At 32.7% G+C, this 9,221-nt stretch overlaps 2 long non-coding RNA genes across 2 annotated transcripts; one reads left to right on the top strand and one right to left on the bottom strand.

Annotated features, from left to right (window-relative positions):
- Window positions 1-4,853: 4,853 nt before the first annotated feature.
- On the bottom strand, window positions 4,854-6,267 carry LOC131015649 (uncharacterized). Its single transcript, XR_009098629.1, has 2 exons — window positions 5,860-6,267; window positions 4,854-5,431 (listed from the first exon to the last, which is right to left on the bottom strand). It is a non-coding gene; the product is annotated as an uncharacterized LOC131015649 (long non-coding RNA).
- On the top strand, window positions 5,259-8,003 carry LOC131015650 (uncharacterized). Its single transcript, XR_009098630.1, has 4 exons — window positions 5,259-5,388; window positions 5,469-5,524; window positions 7,046-7,091; window positions 7,931-8,003. It is a non-coding gene; the product is annotated as an uncharacterized LOC131015650 (long non-coding RNA).
- The last annotated feature ends 1,218 nt before the right edge of the window (window positions 8,004-9,221 follow it).

Here is a 9,221-nt window from a genome sequence, read left to right as displayed (position 1 = left end):
GAATGAAAAAATAATTTTTAATGAAGTAATAGAAAAAGAGACACAAAAAATAAAAATTGTAAGAGATTATTAAAAAGGCATAAAATATATAAATTATAAGAAAATATAAAAAAGGAAAATTGTAACAAAATATAAACAAGACACTAAAAAATATAAATTAATTAAGAAAAATATAAAAAAGAGGCACCAAAAAAGTGCTACTGGAGGCTTTCGAAGCCTAAATCACCAAGTAAAGGTTTCCAAGCTCTAACCAACGCACTACAACTTCTTTTTAAACTTTTCTTAAAACATTAATTTTATATGTGTTTTCCACGCGAATAGTCGCACACAAGGATTTATGTTTGCTTTTTTGTTTATTCATTTGAAGTTAAAGAACATTTCATTAAGATTTTGGCTCGTTTAAATTTGGCTATTTTAATTTCTTTAAATCTCTATCTATACTATATTGCTCAATTTCAAATTGATTTCAAAATTGAATAGCAAATTTGTGATTATAATAAAATTAAAAGTTTATTTATAAGGTTTATTTACAAGCTATACATCTTTTTTTTTTCTTTTTCTTTAACTTTTTTATTTTTCTATTTTGTTTCTTTTCTAAAATTGTGAAATTCGACTAATATGCATATCAAATTAAAGATCATGAGAAGAGCTTTAATTTGATATATGTTATGTAAATATTAGATTTTAAATATAAAAATTCTATTTATTTAAACATTAAAACTTAAGAAAATTCTCTCTCCTCTTTTTTTGAATAAACCTATTTTTTTCAATGATCTTTTAGCGTATTATTTTTCTTTTTTTTTTTTTCACAATATCAATTTTCATTAATGTGAATTATTCTTTATTTTTTTATATTAAACTAAAATATTTATCTTAAATTACAGTATGTTTTAATTATATTTTTAAAAAATTATATAATAATCAAATTAATATAAATTTTATATATGATAAAATATAAAAATATTTTTTCGTGCGTTGCGCGAGTGCAAATACTAGTGATATATAAAAAGGGAGTTTTTTCCTCTACATTTTACATTTTTTTTCTCTCTCTTCTCCTTTTTAATTTAATTATTATTATTATTATTATTATTATTATTATTATTATTATTATTATTATTATTATTATTATTATTATTATTATTATTATTATTATTATTATTATTATTATTTATATGTATATAATCTAATTAAGTTGATAATATTATGCACTATTTTAAATTAAATACTAATATTGAAATTAATTTAATTTTTTGTTACCAATTAATTTAATTTATAAAAATGACATTATGATATTTTTACATAATTTAAAATTTTAAAAATAAATAAATATTTGGTGGCTTGTGCATCGTATGAGAGGACGTACTAGTTTTGATTAATACTATTTGGTCTTATTTTGTAATGAAGATTTTGATTCGTTTTCATTTCCTTATGAGGTTCATTTTTAGGTCTATAAAATATTTATTTTCGTGACTTGCGAGTCATGCAAACTTTTATAGAGGAATGTTATGCTACATACCTTATGTGAGCACCACTCACGTTTAGCCCTCGTTAGCATTATCTTTTTTGTTTTAGACATTTATTTTTATTCTAATACTTTATAAATTGTTATTAGGATCATTAATTTTATAAATAACATAAAAATCAAAATCTAATTTGTTCTTTTTATTAATTATTTAAAGTTAAAGGGAATATGAACAAATCGGACTTTGATTTTCATGTTATTTATAAAATTAATGATCCTAATAACAATTTATGAAGTATGAGCATAAAAATAAATGTCTAAAACAAAAAAGATAATGCTAACATAATGTGCTCACCTAAGATATGTAGCATAACATTCCTCAACTTTTATATTACTAAGTTTTAAATAAATTTAATTTTTGTTGAAGAGTCTGTCTTATTGAAAATTAATCTGACAGATTCATGAAATAAATTATAATCTACAGATTATATTCTGATACTTGTGTTTCCTAGCAAACAAAGTTCAAAAGTGTCAAACATTCGGTCATATATATTTATGCATATGTGATTATATTTCAAGTATATATAGTAACGTAATTCTCGCGATCTACATTCATTGTATATATAATTTAACGAATATAGACATCTACAATATATCAAAAGATAATTTTTCATTTGAAATCAATTTTAAAATTAATTTCCAATTTTCAAAATAAATATTTTTTGTTTAATTTATTTTCGTGCTGCTAAAACTTAATTAATTTTATTGCATTTATTAAAATTCAACTATGAAGGTTTAAGCATGAAATATAGCTTTATAAATTAATGCAAAATGATGTTGTATAACTTATTTCAGAATGAAATTGTATAGCTTTACAAGTTCAAAATGGTGTTGTTATAACTGATGTCGGAAAGTTTATGCCGTAAATTTATGTCATAAATATAAAATATTGTAAATTATATCATAATTGTACAACACTATTTTAAATTTGCTATATAATTATGATATTTTATTAAAGTGTCGCCAATAAAATGTCGCAATTTTGAGATATTAAAATAAGCGTCACATCAACGCTATATAATTGTGACATAATACTTAGATGACACACAAGTGACACAAATATAAGACATTGAATGCAATACCATTCTAGATATGTGATGTAATTATGACATTTTATTGAGGTGTCGCAAATAAATTGTCTCAATTTTGAGAGTTTGAAATGAATGTCGCATATGTGTCACTAAACTATAACACATTATTTAGATGACGCGCAATTGATGCAAATATACAACATTAAATGCAACATATAACTCTTAATATGTGGTATAATTATGATATTTTATTAAAGTGTCGCAAATAAATTGTCGCAATTCCGAGACATTAAAATGAGTGTCGCATATGTGTCACTAAACTATAACACAATATTTAGATGACTCGCAATTGATGCAAATATACAACACTAAATGCAACATAACTCTTAATATGTGGTATAATTACGATATTTTATTAAAGTGTCGCAAATAAATTGTCGCAATTCTGAGACATTAAAATGAGTGTCGCATATGTGTCACTAAAGTACGACATAATATTTAGATGACGCACAATTGACGTAAATATATGACACTAACACCATAAGTGTGGTAATTTTACGACACATGCATATAGTGTCGCATGTGTGTATGTCGCAATAGGTCTGTTAGGGTTTAGGGTTTAGTGTTTAGGGTTTCAGTTCAGTTGTGAATTTAATGTTTCAGTTCAATTCATGAATTGAACTGAAACATTAAATTCACAACTGAACTGAAACCCTAAACACTAAACCCTAAACCCTAAACCTAAACCCTAGTTGTGAATTCACAACTGAACTGAAACTGAACTGAACTGAACCTTAAACCCTAAAAACTAAACCCTAAACTCTAAAACCTAAACCCTAAACCCTAAACCAATATAAACCTTAAACCTAAACCCTAGTTGTGAATTGTTACGATTGTGAATTCACAACTGAACTGAACTGAAGTGAAACACTAAACCCTAAACCTAAACCCTAGTTGTGAATTCACAACTGAATTGAAACTGAACTGAACTGAACCCTAAACCCTAAACCCTAAAAACAAAACCCTAAACCCTAAACCCAATCTAAACCCTAAACCCTAGTTGTGAATTGTTACGATTATGAATTCACAACTGAACTGAACTGAAACACTAAACCCTAAATCCAAACCCTAGTTGTGAATTCACAACTGAACTGAACTGAAACTGAACTGAACCCTAAGCCCTAAAAACTAAACCCTAAACCTTAAACCCTAAAACCTAAACCCTAAACCCAATCTAAACCCTAAACCCTAAACCCAATCTAAACCCTAAACCCTAAACAGTCGAATTCACAACAAGAATTTTTTGGCTGTGTATTTACAACCAAAATTTAATACATATCAAGAATTTTTTGGTTGGGAATTCACAACCAATAAAATTCACAATCAGAATTTAATTCACAACAAGAATTTATTTTTGTTGTGAATTCAAGTAGTTGTAAATTTGAGTTTTTAAAGTTTGAAATCACAATTAAAACTGTAATTTATTTTGATTGTCAATTTATAGATTTGGTTGTAAATTCAAAAATATTAAGTTGTGAATTCATCGAGTTAGTTGTGAATTCAAGAACATTAAGTTGTGAATTCATCGACCTGGTTGTGAATTCTTAAATCTAGTTGTGAATTCATAAATGTGGTCGTGAATTCAAGAACATTAAATTGTGAATTCATAAATTTGGTTGTGAATTTAAGAACATTAAAAAAATTGTTGTGTAACACCAAAATACAACAACTCAATCTACCATCAAAATACATCAATTCCTCTAAATCAACAATCAAAATACAATAAAATATTATCCGAATCAATTCAATCTACAATCAAAATACAACAATTCCTTCGAATCAACAATCTCAGCATCCAATCTCCAAATCAACAATCTCAATAGATCTTAGAACGAAAATCATTCACAAACATCTCAAATCTAAAGTTTTTTTTTCAAGGAATGTAGTAGCCCGCTCTTTTATTTAATTTTTATTAAGATCAGTGATTGTTATATTGCATCTTCAGTTATGGTAAATCCAGTGTTTAGTTATCAACTAATTCAGCTCAGAAATCTGAATTTGATGCCATTGCGTGATATGATCGCAATTGAATTATTGAAGCATTCAATAATTTATTATCCAGTTTAATAACTGACTTAGCGAAGTCAAGTTATTAATTTATATGCGATAGAAATATTATTTCTATTATTTACTTGGAAGTCGTGATCTAATTCCGAATTTAAGAACGAGTTAAATTAGATATTTAATTCGTAGAGAGTTATAACGAAGCGTCGTTATTTAGTAGAACCCAATATTAGTTTTACAAATACTTGATTAATTAATCAAGGCAAGAGATTTTTATTAGTCACCTCAATTCTATTTACTTACAATCATCATTTTTTCTCACACTCCCTACGCTCCTACACTATCAATAGAGTATACAAAATCAAGAAATAAAATATGGATAGTACACGCATAGCAGCCCCTTTTCTTTAACTCTGCTAAGGCCATACTCTTTTCCCTGCAAAAGTCACAATTTAATATTTGAAGCCATGCTAAGATACAACTAGGATCAGACGCACCCTATGATGAGTACTCCACTTTTCAAAGTCTCACATGGAATTCCACTATTAGTCAAAAAAATATGGCAGCCACCAACCAATTTCATTTTTGTCAAAAGTTGCAGCAAAATTTCCACTTTTGCTGTAAATAGTTTTTCAAGTTTTGCGGGCTAATCTGCCTATAAATTGAGGGCTTCATAGAAGCCTGAAAATCACCAACTACGATTCCCCCTCCTTCCTTTATGCACCAAAAATCATAGAGAGTTTATTTCAGCTGCAATCTGGACCCCAAGAGGTAAGCTCAACTTAAACTTCTCCATTTTCTTCTTGAGTTCAGCCTGCAATGGTTAAGCAAAATCCACAATTATGTTTCAGTTTATTCACTCCTGAATTCATTAGCACAGCAGCCAACCAAGCACAAAACACACAAGGTGATTGCTAATCTCATTTTACTCTAGTTCATGCTACATGATTCACACCAACAAGTATGCTTATGTTTTAGAAAGTCAGAATAAAGAATTGAGATATATATGCATAATGGACTTAGCAAGGTCACGTTTCAGTAATACAGATTTACCCATGTTATGTAGAATGTCCTATGCGTTTATGATTCCTACTGGACTCTAAAAATTAGATGCTAACACAGTAGCAACCCCACAACGCCATTAATCCCTTGCACATATAGTATGTAGAACCAAGACTTCACGCAGATATAAGATGTTAACTTAGAACAGAAGAAAAATGGAAGGGGACTAGATTGATGTACCTGTTCAGTCGAACCGAGGGAACGACGACGAGCCCTTGCTGCCTCGCCGGAATATGAGTAAAGCAGCAACGACGAGGTGAAGAGTCAGGCCCGTCGACTCCGGGCGAGCAGCAGCAGCTCCAGCGGCTCCCGTCGACCCAAGCGGCGACGGCGATGTTGGACTTCGCCGGAATCTAATTGCAGCAGCGGCTGCCGATTGCTCTGCCGGAGGAGAAAATCGAGCGAGAGAGAGAGAGAGAGATGTGAGCAGCGTTCTTTTTCTTGAGAATAGAGAGAGAGAGATTGATTTTTGAGGAATGAGTTGAAGGATTGTGAGAAAGAGAGAGATGCAGCGTGAGTTTTGATAATTAAGAGAGAGAAGGAATATTTTGCTTTAATAAAGATAGAGAGAGAGAGAGATAATATAAAGTGTGTGTGCGTGTGGTGATTGATGAGAGAGAGAGAGAGATATAATTAAAAGTGTGTGTGTGCGTGTATGATTCTAAAAAAAAAGGGGAAAAAGGGAGTTTGGGGTTTGGGCCGGGTTTGAGCCGGGTTTGGGCCGAATTTTTGGGCTCTCTTATTGGGTCCAGTTCATTTTATTTGTTGGGCCGGAGATTAATTCATTGGGCCATCTTTTTATTTCTATCTGGGCCGAATTTATTTAATGTTCTTTGGCTGAAATTTATTTAATTCTATTGGGCCTGTTTCAGATTTATTTAGTTCAGCCCAGCTGTTAATTCGTCATTTGAGCCGATTAAATTGTCTATTGGACTAAGATTAATTCTTTCCAGTCCACATTAATTATTATTTGGACTCCTATTATTTATTAATAATGGGTCTCGAATTTATATTATTTGGGCTCCTACAATTTAATTGATTAAGTCCAATGAAATTTATTTAGTTAAGCCCAATGAGACTTATTAATTTAGGCCCCACTATTAATCCTAATTATATTTAATTAGTGATTATTTTTTTTAAATAAGTAAGTTAGACTAATTCAAGATGAGTAGATTATTAAGATTAACTATCCGATTTCATAAAACGAGCTTTAATCCTATAGTTGGATTATTATTAGAAATTTCTCGGTTTATTATCTCAGAATAATAATTAACGGAATAAGAGTCATGCATAGTTATTTTATGCATTCGCATTTATTTGAGAATTTCCCTCGAATTAAAATCTTGTTTATTTTCTCGTATTAAAGGTCAAGCACAAGAGTTTAAGGCTTAGTCGTGAGTCTCTACTACCAGGTGGGCATTTCTTACGCATAAAATAAAAATGCTATTTAAGAACTATGTAACTTTCATGCTTTAAAATGCAAAATTAGATTTTGAAATGAGTTATGCTTTATTATGCTTAAATGAGTTAAACTTATTTCTCTTTATTATCTACGCTTGTCACGCTTTAATAATTTACACTATGCTATATGACGCTTAATTACGGCTTAAATTTTTATAATTTATTATTTATGCTTTGTTATGCTTTTAAGAGATTTACGCTTAAGTGAATTACGCTTTGTTACGCGCCTACGTGGTTCACGCTTTGTTACGCTTTAATGCTTTACGCTTATTATTTAACGCCTATGTGAGTTACGCTTTAATGCTTTATGCTTATTATCTAATGCTTATTTGATGCTAACAAGATCGATTCCTGAGCGGATAGCTATCTTGCCAGGATATATATATTTATTTATGCAACGCGACCGTGAGTCAATGAGAGGGTTGGCCGGTCAAACGTCCGTTGAGGGAGGCCTCCCTCAACGGTACGATGCTAGCGTCTGTTGGGGGAGGCCTCCCTCAACAGTACGATGCCGTGTCCGGTGAGGGAGGCCTCCCTCACGGCGCGATGCCTGTGTTCGTTGAGGAAGACCTTCCTCACGACACGATGCTTATTGATATGATTTTTGATGATGAGGAATGCACTTACGCTATTTATGAATTTGAAAATGATAAAGAACTTGAAAGAAGATTCATGTCACTTATATGATGCTGTGGTTTGATGATAAAATGTTAAGCTTATAATTTAGTTTTTGGGCGACTGCCACTAAGTACTATTGTACTTAGCCCTGCATATGTTTATGAATGTGCAGGTTGAGCTGTGATGGATGATGAAGTGTTGCTGAGTGGAGCTTTTGTCAATTTGAAATTAGGCTCAGAAAGGATACATGTCTGCATACATGTATCTCAGTTATGTCTTTCGCTGCAAACACTGATTATGTTTTAGTCAAGTCTATAACTATGTCAATTACTCTCCACAGAAATATCTAATGCTTACTCGGGTTAATCGAGTATTTTTTTTTTATTATATGTGTCAATCCTTCAATGTCTTAAATTTTATTCCAAGAATAAATACTAGATATCTATGTCTATAATCGAGTTATGAATGAGTCAAATGTGCCCTTTCTAACCCCGCTTCTTAAATCCCTCCCTTAGTCATGATTTCCCGGATTAGCTATCCTTAGTTAAGGCCGGTCGTGACAAGGAATTAAGACAAAAATCCCCAAAATTATTCAGATATGTAACTAGGGTTTTTTTTGCCTGGGAAAACGCGCCGCCTCTAAGCGGCGCCGCTGCCGCTATGCATCGAGAATCTCCTCATCAACTCCTAATCAAACCCTGCCCAATTCGACGCCTTCAACCTCGAGAAATCCCTAATCCTGCCGCTCAGCGGCCGCGATTCGCCATCGGCGATCGCCACCACGCCCTACGGCTCGCTCCACGTCGCCCACGGCAGCAAATCGAAGCTCGAGTTCCTGCTCTCGGATGCACTGCTCAACCACTCCAAATCGAAGCTCAAACGCCAGCTGCGGGGGAGATTGGAACAGATCCAATCACGCTACGCATCCCTCAAGTCCAACGTTGTTTCATTATCAACGTCCAAATCGAAACAGCCAAAGGCAAAGCCGGAAAATCACTGAGATCCAGAATGAAGGCCTCGTTCAATCTTCACAAAAACAGATCTGAGATACGCACTGGAGATCTAGAACGTAGGGCCTGCGATTGGAGGCAGAGGTGGAAACACAAATGACGAAGCGCGCAAGCGGCGGCTGCTCCTTGGAAACTCGAGCCTTGATGTTCTGGCGGCGGTGGACGAAGCGAGAGCGGCGACGCTTCTCCGAGTGAGAGAAAGAAGGAGGGAGGGAGAGAAGTGCGAAGCGGCTGCTGCTCCTTGGAAACTCGAGCCTTGATGTTCTGGCGGCGGCGGACGAAGCGAGAGCGGCAGTGATCGGAGCGGCGGCGCTTCGCCGGAGGAGAGAAGGAATGAGGGAGGGAGAGAGAGAGCGAGAGAAGTCAGAGAGCATAGAGAGAGAGAACGCATTAGAGATTGACTGGCCATTTTTTAATATTCTAAAGAGAAGGGTATTTTTGTCTTTTCGCTCA

Source organism: Salvia miltiorrhiza, chromosome 3 (genome assembly GCF_028751815.1).
Source record: "Salvia miltiorrhiza cultivar Shanhuang (shh) chromosome 3, IMPLAD_Smil_shh, whole genome shotgun sequence".
NCBI classification, from domain to species: domain Eukaryota; kingdom Viridiplantae; phylum Streptophyta; class Magnoliopsida; order Lamiales; family Lamiaceae; genus Salvia; species Salvia miltiorrhiza.
The sequence above is the reverse complement of the archived record's forward strand: the minus strand, read 5'-3'. Positions and strand labels throughout refer to the sequence as shown.